This window comes from Schistocerca gregaria, chromosome 7, assembly GCF_023897955.1.
Source record: "Schistocerca gregaria isolate iqSchGreg1 chromosome 7, iqSchGreg1.2, whole genome shotgun sequence".
Taxonomy (NCBI): Eukaryota; Metazoa; Arthropoda; class Insecta; order Orthoptera; family Acrididae; genus Schistocerca; species Schistocerca gregaria.
The window spans coordinates 320,523,719-320,540,543 of NC_064926.1; positions in this window are offsets into that span (position 1 = coordinate 320,523,719).

Below are 16,825 nucleotides of genomic sequence, written 5' to 3' on the forward strand. Positions count from 1 at the left end.
GCATCTTGATTCCTCTGTATGCAACAGCATCACCTGCGAAAAGCCTCAAGCACCTTTCGACATTATGCACTAGGTCATAGTAAAGAAATAATGATCCTGTAACACTCCCTTGGGCGAACCCGAAGTTACTCATGCAGCTGAAGATCTCTCTCCGATAAACTAAGGTGCTGTGTCCTGTTTGTTAGAAAATCTACAATACAATCGTGCAGCTGGTCGCATATTCCGTACCCTCGTATTTTGTTAGTTAGGTGGCAGAACGGAACTTATTGAAAACATTCCGGCATCTACTTGGGCGCCTGCACCTACTGCTTTCTGGGACTCGTGGAGGAACAGAGGGAACTAGGTTTGACACGATCATTGAGGTCCGGAACCATGTTGGTTCTCACAGAGATGATTTTCGGCTGCCAGAAATTTCATAATGCGCAAGCATAAAACGTGTTCCGAAATCCTACAACCGACCGACAACCGAATACAGACCTATAATTGTGTGCGTCCTTCCGAAGACTCTCCTGGAAAACGGAAATTATCTGTTCTTTTTCTCCAATCGTCGGGAACGTTTCCCTCCTCCAGAGACCTACAGTACATTGCTGCCAGAAGGCGGAGAAGTTTTTTCACACATTCTATGTAAAGTCGTATTGGTCTCCACAATCTGCTAGCCTTCCAGGAAATACAGTAGCAAGACGGAAGTTGGTCAAACTGGTCGACACCCCCCCTCCCCCCATGTGTTGTTGTATTCATCTATACACAAAGGGCATGGAATGTCTTCTTTCTCCCCTGACTTTTTACTCCTTCCGACAAGTGTCCGTGCACTTGGACTGTACATATTTGATCCAATTAAAACACATTTTTTGCCTCTATACTTCCATTTACAGACTGATACCTCACCTACTGCAGCAAAATCATTCTCTCCCATTTGTAGATCAGTGTCTTTGCCCAATATGTTTCGGATAAAATTTTCTGTTTGTCTGCAGATTTCCACATGCAAACAGGAGCCGTGAAAGAAGGTTTTGAAACAATACTATAGTTGAAAAACATCTATCAAAGAAGACAGTGACCAGTTGATTGGAACTCACATGTCAACCTTAGCACTACTTATTCACCTAAGGTAAATTTATTAATTCCTGCCCTTATACCTTCATATGCCTACAAATGCTAATAAAAACCCTGTAACTGCACAGGACAGTGCCTATACTTTGAACCCACGCTTGACAGACTTCAGGGGCATATATTGTTTCAAAGAGGACCTACCTTTGAAACCTACCAAGGACTCGTCTACAGTCAAGTACCGACTAGGATTGAAAACACTTTTGTAAACCTTATTTAAATGGCTTACGAATGGCATTACCTTGTACAACTTGTCAAAGTTTTGATTACCTCTTTGTGGCATTTTTTCATTATTATTTAGGTGAAGGTTTCTCATAATTTGAGAAATCTCTTCAGTGACATTACCTTGGAAATTCTTGGCACACTAAAACCGGCATCAGGTCACCAGTAGTGCCTAAAACTTGCTAAAACATGGTATCCCATCACTACCAATACCCCAAGGAAGGCCTTCAGTTCAGCAACAGAAATATATAAATCAACACCTCTTTGATGAGTGTACATATCTGACTGCGTTGAGCGATTTCAGCAGATTTCTAGCCCTGGGTCGCTTATTTCGGTATCGTCTGTGTAAGATGTGACAGCAAAGCGACTATGACTTGGAGCCAGCGCCGGAAGCCGTGGGCAGCAGCTGCAGGACAACATTTGGTGTGCAGTGTAGGGCCATGGAAAGCGCGCCCTCCAGTTCGTCTTACGTCTCGGAGGGGCTAGTTCCTGAATTTGGTTAGCGAACAGCGGCATTGCCTGCTCTCGGAGAGGACGCCTGCCGAGGCCGAAGGCTGACAACAAGAGTGGCTCCCTAAGCGAGGATCACCGGCTGGCCATTGTTGTTTGCGGTCCTGCAGTTGGTCGCATAGTAGAGGAGCTAAGGAAGGAGTCGGATAGTGGTTGTCTGGAAAGAGGACAGGGCGGCTGCTGGCAGGCCCGTGAGGGTGGAGGACATGGTGGCCTCCGTTATGATGCGTACTGGAAGCTGATTCAGTAAGACTGGAGAGCTACCAAGGAAGCGCAACAAAGGAAACATCAGAGATGGGGAAGGAGGTATACGGACAGGGCTACAAGTTCGGGTGCAATTAATCAACAGCGGGCAGACTGAGCTGGCGGCCAACGGAAATTAGCAGTGCATGGGCATAGTTTCCTGTTCTGGGTTGGAGGATGATGAGTGGTGTCTTGGCTCCACAGGAGATCGTGCTGACAATATGTACGGGGATAAAACAAGTAATGCGTGCTCCAGAGCAGTGGTGTGCAGGAAGAAATTCGTGCTGGTGGTGCTTCACGAAAGCTTTGATTGTGAACTCCCTGGCATTTTCATCGTGATTCAACTTCAGTATTAATAGTTGGAGATTTCAGTGATATCCCGTTTACTGTTGTTCCCCATGTTTAGTGTTATTTGCGACCCCTGGAGTTACCACTGCCAAAGACGGAATTTATTGACAAACATAATATCACCGCCACCCTCAGAGTCTGTCTCCTTATCGTTGGAGTGATAATACATTACATTGAGGGGACAGAAGTAATGGTATAGCGATATGTACACACGCAAATAGCGGCAGTATCACGTACAGGAGGTATAAAAGGGCATTGCATTGTCATAATTGTCATTAGTACTCAGGTGATTCACGTAAAAAGCTCTCCGAGTGATTACGGGCGGAGTACAGGAATTAACAGGCTTTGAACGCGAAATGGAAGTTGAAGCTAGACGCATCACACATCCCATTTCGGAAATCGTTAGGGAGTTCTCTATTCTGAGATTCAGAGTGTCACGAGTGTGCCGAAAAAACCAAATTTCAGGCATTACTTCTCACCACGGATAACGGAGTGGCCGATGGCCTTCACTTAATAACGGAGAGCAGCGGTGTTTGCATAGAGTTTATAGTGCTAACAGGCAGGCAAACATGCATGAAATAACCACAGTAATCAGTGTGGAACGTACGATTAACTTATCCGTTAGAACAGTTTGGCAAAATTTGGCGTTAACGTGCTGCGATAGAAGACGACTGAGGCGAGTGCCTTTGCTAACAGCACGACGTCGCTTGTAGCGACTCTCGACAGCACGTGGCCATATCGGTTAGGTCCTAGACGACTAGAAAACCGTGACCTGGTCAGTTGGTAAGAGTTAATAGTGGGGTTCGAGTGTGGCGCAGACGTCACGAAGCAATGGGCCCACGTTGTCAACAAGGCACTGTACAAGCTTGTGGAGGCTCCAAAATGGTGTGTGCTATGATCACGTGAAATGGATAGGGTTCTCTGAATCAACTGAAGCAATCATTACTGGAAATTATTTTGTTCGGTTACTTGGAAACCATTTTCAGCCATTCATGGACTTCATTTTCTCAAACAACGATGAAATTTCTATGGAGGACAATGCACCATGTTGCCGCGCTATAACTGTTCGCGAATAGTTTTAAGAGCATTCGAGATGGTTCGAGAAAATGATTTGACCACCTATCGAACATACATGGGACATAATCGAGAGATCAGTTCGTGCACAATATCCTGCACATGCAACACTTTCGCAATATTGGGTGGCTTTGGAGGCGGAATGGTTCACGCTTGTAGAGTCTGTGCCATGTCGAGATGGTGCATTACGCCGGGCAAAAGGAGGCCCCACACGATATTAGGAGGTATCCCATGATATTTGCCACCTCGGTGTAGGACGTTCACGTCCACATCCCAACCATTAGCGTACTGTAGGGTACTTACTCTGTACTATAAAATTCATTTCATTTACATTCGTCTTTCTAAGTGTCGTAATTTTGGCAACGATTATCGGATTTTCCAACTATTTTCTTAATATAGGACTCGAAAACTACGTTGTTCCAGTTACACAAATATTGATAGGGAATTACAGTCATTAAAATATAGAGATTCGTGTATATACGAAAAGGTAAAAGCGATGGATTTACCTCGTAATTCCCGCAATTGCGATAGAAATGAGGGATACAGGGTGGTCCTTTGATAGTGACCGGACCAAATATCTCACGAAATAATCATCAAAAGAAAACAAAACTGTAAAGAATGAAACTCGCCTAGCCTGAAGGGCGGAACCAGATGCTGCCATGGTTGGCCCGCTACATGGCGCTGCCATAGATCAAACGGATATCAACTGCGTCTTTTTAAATAGGAACCCCCATTTTTTATTACACATTCGTGTAGTACGTTTTAGTTGGACAATTCTTTTCGCTTTGTCATAGATGGCGCTGTAATAGTCACAAACGTATAAGTACGTGGTATCACGTAATATTCCACCAGTGCGGGCGGTATTTGCTTCGTGATTCATTACCCGTGTTAAAATGGACCGTTTATCAATTGCGGGAAGGACTATATCGTGTTGATGTATGGCTGTTCTGATCAAAATGCCCAACGGGCGTATGCTATGTATGCTGCTCGGTATCCTGGACGACATCATCCAAGTGTCCGGACCGTTTGCCGGATAGTTACGTTATTTAAGGAAAGAGGAAGTGTTCAAGTCACATGTGAAATGTCAACCACGACCTGCAACAAATTATGATGCCCAAGTAGGTGTTTTAGCTGCTGTCGCCGCTAATCCGCAGATCAGTGGCAAACAAACTGCGCGAGAATCGAGAATCTCAAAAACGTCATGTTGAGAATGCTACATCAACATCGATTGCACCCGTACCATATTTCTATGCACCAGGAATTGCATGGCGACAACTTTGAACGTCGTGTACAGTTCTGCCCCTGGGCACAAGAGAAATTACTGGACGATTACAAATTTTTTGCACATGTTCTATTTAGCGACAAAGCGTCATTCAAGAACAGCGGTAACGTAAACCGGCATAATATGCGCTATTGGGCAACGGAAAATCCACGATGGCTGCGACAAGTGGAACATCAGCGACCTTGGCGGGTTAATGTATGGTGTGGCATTATGGGAGGAAGGATAATTGGCCCCCATTTTATCGATGGCAATCTAAATGGTGCAATGTATGCTGATTTCCTACGTATTGTCCTACCGATGTTACTACAAGATGTTTCACTGCATGACAGAATGTCGATATACTTCCAACATGATGGATGTCCGGTACATAGCATGCGTGCGGTTGAAGCGTACTGAATAGTATATTTTATGACAGGTAGATTGGTCGTCGAAGCACCATAACATGGCCCGCACGTTCACCGGATTTGACGTCCCCGGATTTCTCTCTGTGGGGAAAGTTGAAGGATATTTGCTATCGTGATCCACCGACAACGCCTGACAACATGCGTCAGCGCATTGTCAATGCGTGTGCGAACATTACGAAAGGCGAACTACTCGCTGTTGAGAGGAATGTCGTTACACGTATTGCCAAATGCACTGAGGTTGACGATAATCATTTTGAGCATTTATTGCATTAATGTGGTGTTTACAGGTAATCGCACAGTCACTAAATGCGTTCTCAAAAATGATAAGCTCACAAAGGTACATGTATCACATTGGAACAACCGAAATAAAATGTTCAAACATACCTAAGTTCTGTATTTTAATTTAAAAAACATACCTGTTACCAACTGTTCGTCTAAAAATATGTTTGTGACTATTACAGCGGCATCTGTCACAAAGCGAAAAATGTGATCCAACTAAAGCTTTCACATTTCTTTACGTACTACACGAATATGTAATAAAAATGGGGGTACCTATTTTTAAAAAAACGCAGTTGATATGTTTTTCACCTATGGCAGTGCCATCTAGCGGGCCAACCATAGCGCCATCTGGTTTTCCCCTTCAAGCTAGACAAGTTTCGTTCTTTGTACTTTTTTCGTTTGACGCTTATTAAGTGAGATATTTGTTCCGGTCATGATCAATGGACCACCCTGTGTAATAAATATCCCTACGTAGATTTGTTGTCAGTAAAATACTTGCCAGTTGCGGGCGTCCTGGACACAACGTCAAAAGAAAGTGGCTGAAGCTCTAAGATGTGTTAGTGTGACTTAGGAACGACGCTATTCCGTAGTGACCTGTCAGTTTTTGCATAGGAATTCCGAGCTAGTGTAGAAGTAGACCAGTGCAGTCGTGGAGTTTCTGATCGAAGCGACCTGAAGACGCTGCTCCATTACTGGTATTAGTGTCAGCGCTACCTTATCTTCTGGAATATTGACCCCGATGCGACAACAGACTCGTTTCTTTCAAGGAATGGCGCCGCGCCAGTGGCACAGAGGGAATATTTAGATGCAAGGAGAACGCGTGTCACAGCCTTTCTTTGACCCTTTCTTTTTGTGAAGGGTTATTACAGGAATCACCTGCAGAAACAGCAGGCGAGTGGATGAGGACCCAGAAAACCTTACAGCGGCGGCTCAATGAGCGTAGCTGAAACAACGAACACGCATGTTCAAAGTCTCCAGTAAGCAATGTCTAAATCTATTTATAGAACTCAAGTAGCACAGAACCTCAGTATGAAATTTAAAAAAGTGTCAATCTATTTTGTTTTCGTGCAATAACCAAAAGTAGTTTGTGCAACAGATTACATTCAGATGGTCTGTCAGCTGGCTGATTGACAAGTGGAGTAGCATTTCATTCGCAACGTTTACTGCTTCCTGAAACGTCGGTTGACTTGGAAATGTCGATAACTGGAGCTCGGGATTTGAATGTACCACTCCTTCCGTAACTGATGAGACACTCACCTTTGTAGTTGAAGTACCTGTGAAATTTTCAATCGTATAACATACGCCAAATGATATGATTGGTGACTTATGTACACCGCTAGGATATAGATTTTCAAAACATGCTTTCTGTCGGGCATACTTAAGAAGATAGTTCAGTTGTTAGGACAGTGCACTCCCATTCCGGAGGACCGTGTTTCCAATCCACGCCCAGATTGCTGAATTTCGTAATCCGTGTCTTCCCTATAATAGTGAAACCAAATGTCAGCGTGGCTACTTTGAAAAGGACACTTTCGATTTCAGATCCTATCCTTCAACAATCCGATCCTGTACTTCATTTGTAAGGCCATCATCTCAGAGACGTTAAACTGGACTCTACAGTCCTTTATTACGTTGGTCTGTGACTTTATCAGAACGTGGTTTGTATTTGCTGTCATCATTTCGACTAAATATACGAAAGTAAAATTGATAGTATCCAGGATTAGTGGTAGAAGATATTTTAGAAAATAAGAACTACTATAGATAGTTATAAATAGCCGGCCGGTGGGGCCGGGTGGTTCTAGGCGATTCAGTCTGGAACCGCGTGACCGCTGCGGTCGCAGGTTCGAATCCTGCCTCGGGCTTGGATGTGTGAGATGTCCTTAGGTTAGTTAGGTTTAGGTAGTTCTAAGTTCTAGGGGACTGATGACCACAGATGTTTATGTCCCATAGTGTCTGAGCCATTTGAACCAAGTTAGAAATATGTTTATGCCTCACTATGCGCTTGTAATATGAAAAGCACAGAGATGCAATAGAACGCACAAGTTTCTTTTTCTAATCAGTATTATACTTTGAGAAAGATCGCTTTGGTAGCTCCGGTATTTAACATAATCCAGTGTCTACGTTAGGTTTGTAGGTGATTGTTTGCTTGTGAGTCAATAAAGCTACAATTGGAATAAATGAAGGAACTTGAACTGATAGGGTAATTATTTAGGAAAAGTGAGTGACCATAGGTCATGTACATCGAGCGTTACTTTGAATCGCACATTAAGGTCATATGGATTTTTTATTGCAATGAATCCTTTATGAGCATATGCGGTTACGATTCCTTTCTCAATACAGTTATCTTACTGGTAAAGTCACAACGAGTTCGGCGTTTTCTTTTTTTTTATTTTAAAATAGTCATTCAAATAATTTTTCAGCCTGCGTTGTGGTTAATGACACCAAGTAATAGTAAATCTTACTGGCAACATTTCAGAATCTTATACATGCTTTGAAATCATTTCAGAAAATACAATGAAATGAATACACTTTGCTGCATACAGGCGTTTATATAAGTCAACGGGGACAGTTGAAAATGTGTGCCCCGACAAGGACTCGAACCCAGGATCTCCTGCTTACATGGCAGATAAGGGTATTCATTTCATTGTAATTTCATTCTAACGAGATGTGTGATCAGCGATGGTACCTGTTCTTTCGCACATGTCCGAAAGAACAGATACCATCTTCATATATATTCTTGACAGTTACTGTAATATTATTTCTGGAAGATGCTATGAACGACTTTGCTTATATGCACTATACTCTAATCGTCTAATGGTTACGTTTGCTTATTTATTTGCTGTAGTACATTGCATGTTTTTAACCGTTGCTACCGTGCATAGGTTGAACAATCAAAAGTTCTTCTTTTTAAACAATATTTTATTACATTAAAACCCTATAACATAAATAATTTCCACAAATAATAAAGCACTTATCATAAATATTAAGTACCTTGTACATTCTATTCTTCCGCCCGATTAGCTGACGGCCATTAACCAGCTGTTTTTACATCTTCATTGTTGTTGTCACGCTGACAGCCTAAATCACATTTCAAGTTTTTCAAAGGCTTCATTATTATCACTGTACCACTCAAGGAAACTCAAATCACTGCCTAGACTATTGGTTTTGATTACTTTAGCATTATCGATGAACACAACGTCCGGCAGATTAATCATTCTGCAAGAGTTTCATAAAGAACACTTCTTAAAAATTGAGGATGTTAGTTGTAAAACGTGTGTATTCGTGACCCCTTGCACTTACCGCCTGTACCAAATGTTCAGTGATAACAGATGGTCACCTCTTTAAACGCTCAAGCCCATTTCCATGCCATTCCATGTGTCACTGTACCTTCTTCGTAAACATTACTTTTAATTTCGACTGCTTCCACATATTTTTCAAATAGAGAGCGAATCTGTGTGAAGTTAACACTCGGGACATTTTCAATAAAGTGAGATATTTTCAACACGCATATCGGAGGTACGTCAGTACGACCATTATTTCGACAAATACAGACGTTCATCATCAATAGTTTCTCACTAGAGTACCTAAAAAGAAACAGTCATATAAACAAATGACCAACCAAAGCAAAAATTTCCGTTTGCGCACTGGCAGAAGGAAATCTCATTAAAAGAAGTTTGGTATAGAAATTTAACGAAGTGTAGAATGTTGCTTATTACGACACTGCACAAGTAAAATAAAAAACTTGTCTCACATGGAAAGCGGTTCTAGACGCTTCAGTCTGGAACCGCTCGACCGATAGGGTCGCAGGTTCGAATCCTGCCTCGGGCATGGATGTGTGTGGTGTCCTTAGGTTAGTTAGGTTTAAATAGTTCTAAGTTCTAGGGGACTGATGACCTCAGATGTTAAGTCCCATAGTGCTCAGAGCCATTTGAACTATTTCTCACTTGGAAAATATGTGACCTTTCCAATGAAACAATTTCATTCAGTGTTACCTAAATAAAATGTTTTCTTCTGTTTCTTATGCGTCTTTCCTGGAACAAAGAAGTCTTATGAAGTACTTTCCTTGCTCGTTCTTTATTCTCTTTAGTGGGTCTGGAACAGCTAGCGGTTCCTGTAGCCATCTCAAGCACAAGATATAAAATATACCTGTTTTTTGTCGTCTGCATTTTCCGACATAAATTGAATTATACTGCATACAATCGCACGTGCCAGATAACTAAGACCTTTCCCTGGAGCTACGGTACGGCAAGACTGTTGTGCCGTGTTATGTAGTAAAGAGATAGCAATGGGAACGAACGAATTGTGAAGGTCGACAGGCGAAACCTAACGGAGCCTGCCAACTTTTTCGATCAAAGGGATGGCCTCGCCCAGAGAGAATGTGTTTCTGAGTCGGAGACAACCTACGTTGTGCAAGTTGTACTTACGTTAAACCAGTGGTGCATGGTTTTCACTGCAATGGACAGCTTTCAAAAGTCACTTCTCTGGCGTTTTCAATCAGTCATGAGGCTGCAAATGCATGCAGGGCACAACGCCAGCAGGCAGTGCCCACTGCAGTGGACTGCGTGCGTTTGTAGCCTCATGACTGATTGAAAACACCAGAGATGCGACCTTTAACAACAGTCCACTGCAGTGAACGCTGTACGCCAAGGGTTAAAGGGAGTACGTACGGACAATCGACTGCAGCGGTGCAGCGACCACACTTATAACTTTATTTTACTTGATAAGGACTCCCCAGACATGCCTGTTCATGACATATTGTTAGGAACTGTGGTGGCACAGGAAAGTACGATGTGACTTGGTTTCCTATACAAGAAACGAGTTAATGAAATTCTGCTTATGGATTCGAACTATGGATATCATCCATTCAGCCAGTCAGCAACAACTGATGATAGAGTACAACGTATTTTACGAATTTTTTTCTGCTTTATTAGAAACCACTGCACTACGATTTAGAGTACTCTGCATGCATTCGGAGAATACATACAATAGTGACATTTACAAATCACACGTTTGTGAAACTCGCATCCTGATATCCTATTTATGAGACAGCGACAATATTTTGTCGGATTTAGGATTCAAACCTGGACTTCTTTGGTAATGTAACCTTAGACCCAAGCACGCCTCCTGGCTAGATCAGAGACTGGAGAACTTGTCATACTGCGGTGATCTGTTTGGATAGTTTAACAGTAAGGCGAATGCTCGCGAAAAGCAGCAAATCCACGTACAAATCCTGGCCTTCTCACTAGTTTCCAGTCATCATTTCTAGTAAATATCATTATGTGTTTCTCCGAGCAGTAAGTAGTGTCATGTGAAGCCTTGATTTCGTTAAAAAAAACGTTTTTTACATACATGCCTACAATGGAAGTATTTGGCTGCCTGATTGAACTTTGCTCAGTTTCTTGTTATTGGGTAAATATGAAAATAGAAAGTGAAATCTCAGATATCTGCTGCCCATTAATTACTGGATCTCCTGAGGAAGAAAGTAGCAATTCCGGTGGAGCGTCGGCTTTGCTTTCAGTATGACACGGCACTGTAACCTACAATACTTTATACGCGTTAAAAAGTGCAGAAACATCTAGAATTATTTCTATAATTTTTAATATCACGAACGTCTTCCTAAGAAACATTATTAAGCTAAGACTTTAACCAATTATACGTGATTTTCAGCTGTACTAATTTCGTCTTGTTTTTTCATGCCCGTCAAGCATAACATCAAAACCGACGTTTCTCACACTCAGTGTACCAGGTATCCTCCATCACCATTCTAGCAAGGACATAGTGGACGTGGTTTCTCATTGACTTCCTTCGACCCGTTAGGGAATGTGGAGTGAGTAACTGTGTCGCGAGGATGACTGTGATAAGTGTTTGGACAGTGTTATGTCGGTTCTGTATAGTTATGAAGAGAAAGGAGTCGAGACATCTGCATCTACATCTACATGTATACTCTGCAAAACACACTTAGGTGCTTGACACAGGGTTCATAGAATCACTTTCACAATTCTATATTATTCTGATCTCTAAAAGGGCCACACAGCGCAGCAGTATTCTAAAAGAGGAAGGACAAGCGTAATGTAGGCAGTTTCCTTAGTAGATTTATTACATTTTCTAAGTGTCCTGCCAACAAAACTCAGTCTTCCGTTAGTCTTCCCCACAACATTTTCAATGTGTTCCTTCCAATTTAAGTTGTTCGTAATTGTAATTCTTAGGTATTTAGTTGAATTTAAGGCCTTTAGATTTGACTGATTTATCGTGTAGCCTAAGTTTCACGGATTCCTTTTAGCACTCATGTGGACGAGTGCTTCTCTCTAATAAGTCCAAGGGCTTTGGAATTCAATCCAGGACATTGACGTAGAGGCAAGCATAACATATGCATTGATTTCGTTGGTTCTTTTTAATCAGAGTTCCATAACACAGCCTTCCGGTTTCGATTTAACCTAAAGGAATGTAATTAAACAGAGAAAGAGAGAGACAATACAAACTCATTCAAGCTTGCCAAACCACTGCCTCTACTCCACATACTTAGACACCCACCCAGTAAACTCCTGAATAGCAAACCAAGGCTGTCTCATGTCATAAAGGGAGAGATACTTGTTTGTCTCTCTGACGATGAGATCATTAGAGAGTCAGCACAAGCTCTGACAGGAAAATAAAATCGGCGGCGCCCTCTTAAAGCAACCATCCCGGCATTCCCCTCACACAGTTCTTGTCAATCAAGGAGCACACCGGTCTGGATGACCGGACGAGAATTAGCTAGTACTCATACAAGGTACACTCCGCCGTGTACTGTGTGGTAACTTCTGGAGTATGTAGAAAGGTGTCGAAATGCTGACACCCCGAATACGAGTCCAGTGTTTTACCATTTGTATAATCATGACCGCTAAAGCTATAATGAGGTTTTTAGCTGCTGTCTTACAGAATGTCTTCACAGATGTCACTCTGCTACAGACTTCCCTGGGAGCATAAGTCACCAGAACTATGCTAATTTCAAGTAACTAGCTTCCATTAAGGATGTGTCTCATTGCCTCCATTCACATGAAAAATTCTTAATCCTTGCAACAAGTCGCAACTATTGTGTCTTGTGTAGAGATGAGTTCCTCATGTTGTTATCTACAATAGATAAGAAAGAAGGAAACTAAAGTTACCACAGAGCTGTTTTAGAGCTCGGTTCATAGCTCACATTAGGAATGTTTGCAGAAGACCGCGTTTGAGGACAGTGTCAAGAAAAACTAAATGTATGACACCAGCCTCAAGAAATACTAATATAGAGTATACACACTGCTGTAAACATGAAAAAAGCCAACCTGAGTAAGTTATTCAAATAGTTCAGGAAGGGGAAACTTTAATTCAATGGATGACTGGGATCCATTAGACGAAAAGAAAGCGACGGAATTTTGCGCAGATCGTAATTTAGTCATCCTTAACACTTGTCTTAAGAATCATGAAAGCAAGTTTTAAGCATGGAAGAGACAAATGGGCACTGAAATGTTTTAGTTTGATTGTATAACACAGAACACTTTGTATTCAGGGCAACCATGGACTGTCATTCTGAGGACAAAACTGTTTCAACAGGAAGTACTTTATGTTCGCTGGGTCATCCCCATTGTCTTTTCTTGTCAGAACATGACTTGATTTTATGGAAAATGCAACTAAGATACTGCGACACATATCGTGCTTATAAATAAAGTACTTACAGCTGAAGCAGCTCTATCTTCTAAATGATTGTATAATGTAAAATAGAGATTCTGTGGGGCTTCTGCTACTGAATATATCAGTATGACCAAATGTAGCGGGAAGACACAAAATGTAGTGGATGGGGCCAGGAGGTGCTGTATTAAAACTCGGTGAGATCTTTCCAAATGGTTTATCTGTTTCCACTACAGTGCTCCGTTCACCTCTGTCTGTGTCACAGGGTCCCGTAATGCTGAGGAAGCAGCCCATCGATGTGTGCAACGCAGTGCTGTGTCATGATGGCCTTGGCCGGCACGCTGAGTTCAGAAGATGTCAGTGCTGCTCGACGTGAGCCGCGGGTGGCCAGCTGCACCCTTCTCCTCGCCGGTGTGGCTGAGATCACAGTGCCGAACAAGCGCCCACTATCTGGCATCCGAATGTGCGGCCCTCACTTCGTGAAGTCTCCAGCATGTGTCGGGAGCCGAGAAGACTGCCTGTGGTAGCGAACCGAAGAGTGGCCCACCGCTGGCCGGCTGCGGACCCCGCGTCGGCCTCAGAGGGTCGAACCAATGACCCGTTGTGGACTTGGATGCTGGCGCCCCATCTGTTGCTGTGTGTAGCCCGGTAGTGTGATACGCTCCTCTGTCCATGAGAGCTGCCACACTTGAATGAATCTCGTTAGAAAACGGCACCTATTTATACTTGGCTGTGCTCCTCTGTTTTGCCAAGTGTGCCGTTTCGCGTCACGTATGTATAACATTTAGGTTGGCCAGTGGCTCCCTTCTGCCTGTGACTTAGACCTGGAAACTGCTGTGTGCGCTCTCTCCGGCAGTTCTACGCCCCTGTGGCCTATATTTGCCTTTGCAGCTGCTGGTATGCGTAACTTACTGCAATCTAGCCCACACCTGGGTGTAGCTCGTGCTCTGAATTTCGCACAAAACTAACTTTCCCTATCCTAAACGGTGGTGCTGCTACATTATTCCCCGCTTCGGAAAGACACGGTCCCTGGGTCGTTCTTTAACTAACTCTTAGACTTGTTTGGATTGGCATCTATGACATACTTACTTACTGTTAGAAAGCTTATACATGGTCTAGTGCTGCTATGGACATGACATGAGGGGAAAAACATAAAAAAATCCTTAATAGATGACAACTCCGCTGAACGCTCGTTGTACCCCTTACCTACTTGTCTCACATCCTCGGTACCCAATCCACTGGGACTTGGACTACCCTTGGTTCCCTCTCGGGATTATCTGTCCGCCTGTTCAGAAGGAAAACAACACATACCAAGGTTAAGGCGGTGATGACACTTGTCACAGAGGTGCTCAAAATGATCGTTATTTGCCGTTGTCTTTCCCTATACTGAGCGACATGCTGAACAAACTGTTCAGCTGATATGCACCCCTCTTGCTCTAAAGTGAACTGGTTTACGGATCTCAGCAGACCTGGCTACAGATTTTGATTTAACAAGGTTATATTCTGCCTTGGAAAAACTCTAAAGCTCCTTCTGGCCAGTACAGCTGTAGGTGGGTAACATTGAATTGCGCGACTCCTGAAATTGACGCTGGAAGGTGGAAGGTTGGTCCTATTATGTTACACATAGTTCCATTGATTAAAATTCTGCTCCCCTTGAGCTGTATACGTTTCAATTCTGTGAATACTCCCCACTCAAAACAATTTGCTACTATTACCAAATTCTCGTAGGTGGAGAAGATCCAATGCACTCCGACCTGTTGGAAGCTCAAATTTGGCCCCATGATGTCCCTTGGACAATCTATCCTTTTCCCCTGGCTAAAAATAGCTGCACCGTGTATGTGTCCCATATTTGTAGCTTCACAGATTTTCCTCCTACATTCACTATTTTTGATCCGAACTCAACACCGATTGCGTGACTACTTTCATCCTTAAATTTACATTATATGAACTGGTGCAATGAACACTAGTTTTCTGACACAGCACAGTCGATAAGTAAAAATTTGAACATTAAATCGTACAACTATGACATCGTTCAACACATATTTATTACGGCTTTGCCACAAAATTTACTCTGACGCATTTATTTTTCCAGAACTGCATTTGATTTCTTCTCCCACTACACTCCACATACGTCAGACGCTACACTTCCATTTTCAGTGACCTGAGGACAGGGATGACCATCACCCTTCCTCCCTCTTCAAAAGGACTTCCGTCCCTAGCAGGCTCACAATACTCGAAAACACATAATGCCTAATTACTCTACGCAAACCCAATGATACATGACACGAAAACAAAACAAAACAACAACAACAACAAAATACAAAAACTCTACTAGCTTTTATATCGCAAAACATACGTTACTTCATGCTCTACTCCATCTTCCTCTTGTTCTCTGCGCTTAGCGTCACTCTTCGCTCTCTCTTTCCTTCTCTTTCCTTCCCATGACACGCCTGGAATCACATCCAGGCAACCCTTAAATGGCCGTAATCGCCCAATGTGCACTATCGTTGTGCTCGTTGGCAGCTTAAAGTTAACATTAACGGGAGATGTGGTTTCAACAACTTGGTATGGCCCTTGATACCTCGTGAGAAACTTCTTCGTTTTCCCTTTTTGCGTATAGGGGCTGGAAAACATTACCCATTGCTCCACTCTATACTGTGGTAAACTTCCTTTCCGCTTTAATGCATCTTCCTGCCTTTCCAAGGCCTTCGTATTCGCCTTTTGTACCTGTTTCCAAATATCCCAAATTGTTCTTGCGAACTGATGTACAGATTCACATGTCCTTCCTTTCTGTAGCTTCACTAAATCAGATGGTGACGGTATTTTTCGCCCGTACACTACCTCATATGTAGACAAACCGGTATTTGTATGGATTTTTGCATTATATGCGCATACAATATGCCTCAAATACTCGTCGTGATGAGAATCCACTTAAAAACTCAGCATCTACCCGATTGTTCTGTGTACCCGTTCCGTCCTTCCATTGGCCTGTGGATGCAAGGCACTCGCCCTCAACTTCTTCACATACAACAATTTACACAGTTCATTTAATAAATCCGACATGAAGTAGGCCCCTTTGTCAGTAATTACTGTCTCTGGTACACCAGACTTCAAAATCCAGTTATTTACTAAAGCTTGCGTGACCATTGCTGCCTGTTGATTTGGGATAGCCACCATCTCCACATACCTTGAAAAATGTCCTAAGACATCAATCCCGAGCAAAGAGAATGGACATGTTGCTTCCCGTAATCGTTGTAGCTGTATCTGTTTCCGACTCAAATCTGCTCTCTGCGCACATGGTATAGAATTCTTGACATACTGATCCACATCTCCTTTCCTACCTCTCCACCAGTACCTCTCCACCACTCTCCTATTCGTCGCTCTGCACCCACCATGACCAGATAACATGTGATCATGTCCTTCTTTTAAAAACTGAGATCTCAACTTCGGTGCCACTATTACCTTTGGCCCTAACTTCGTTTCCCTGCACAGAAACCGTCGTACACATTAAAATGTGGCTGTGCCTGATTTTACAATCGTTGTCTGCATCCTGTAATTTTCGCCATACCGCTAGGTCATAACCTATGACTTCTACTTTTGCCACCTTCCTAATTACTGCATCGACATTACCCTGCTGCTTCCCAGGCTTGTGCACCACCTCATAGTCGAATTCACTAAGCCTCACAGCCCTTCTAGCGAGTCTAGTGGACGGATCCTT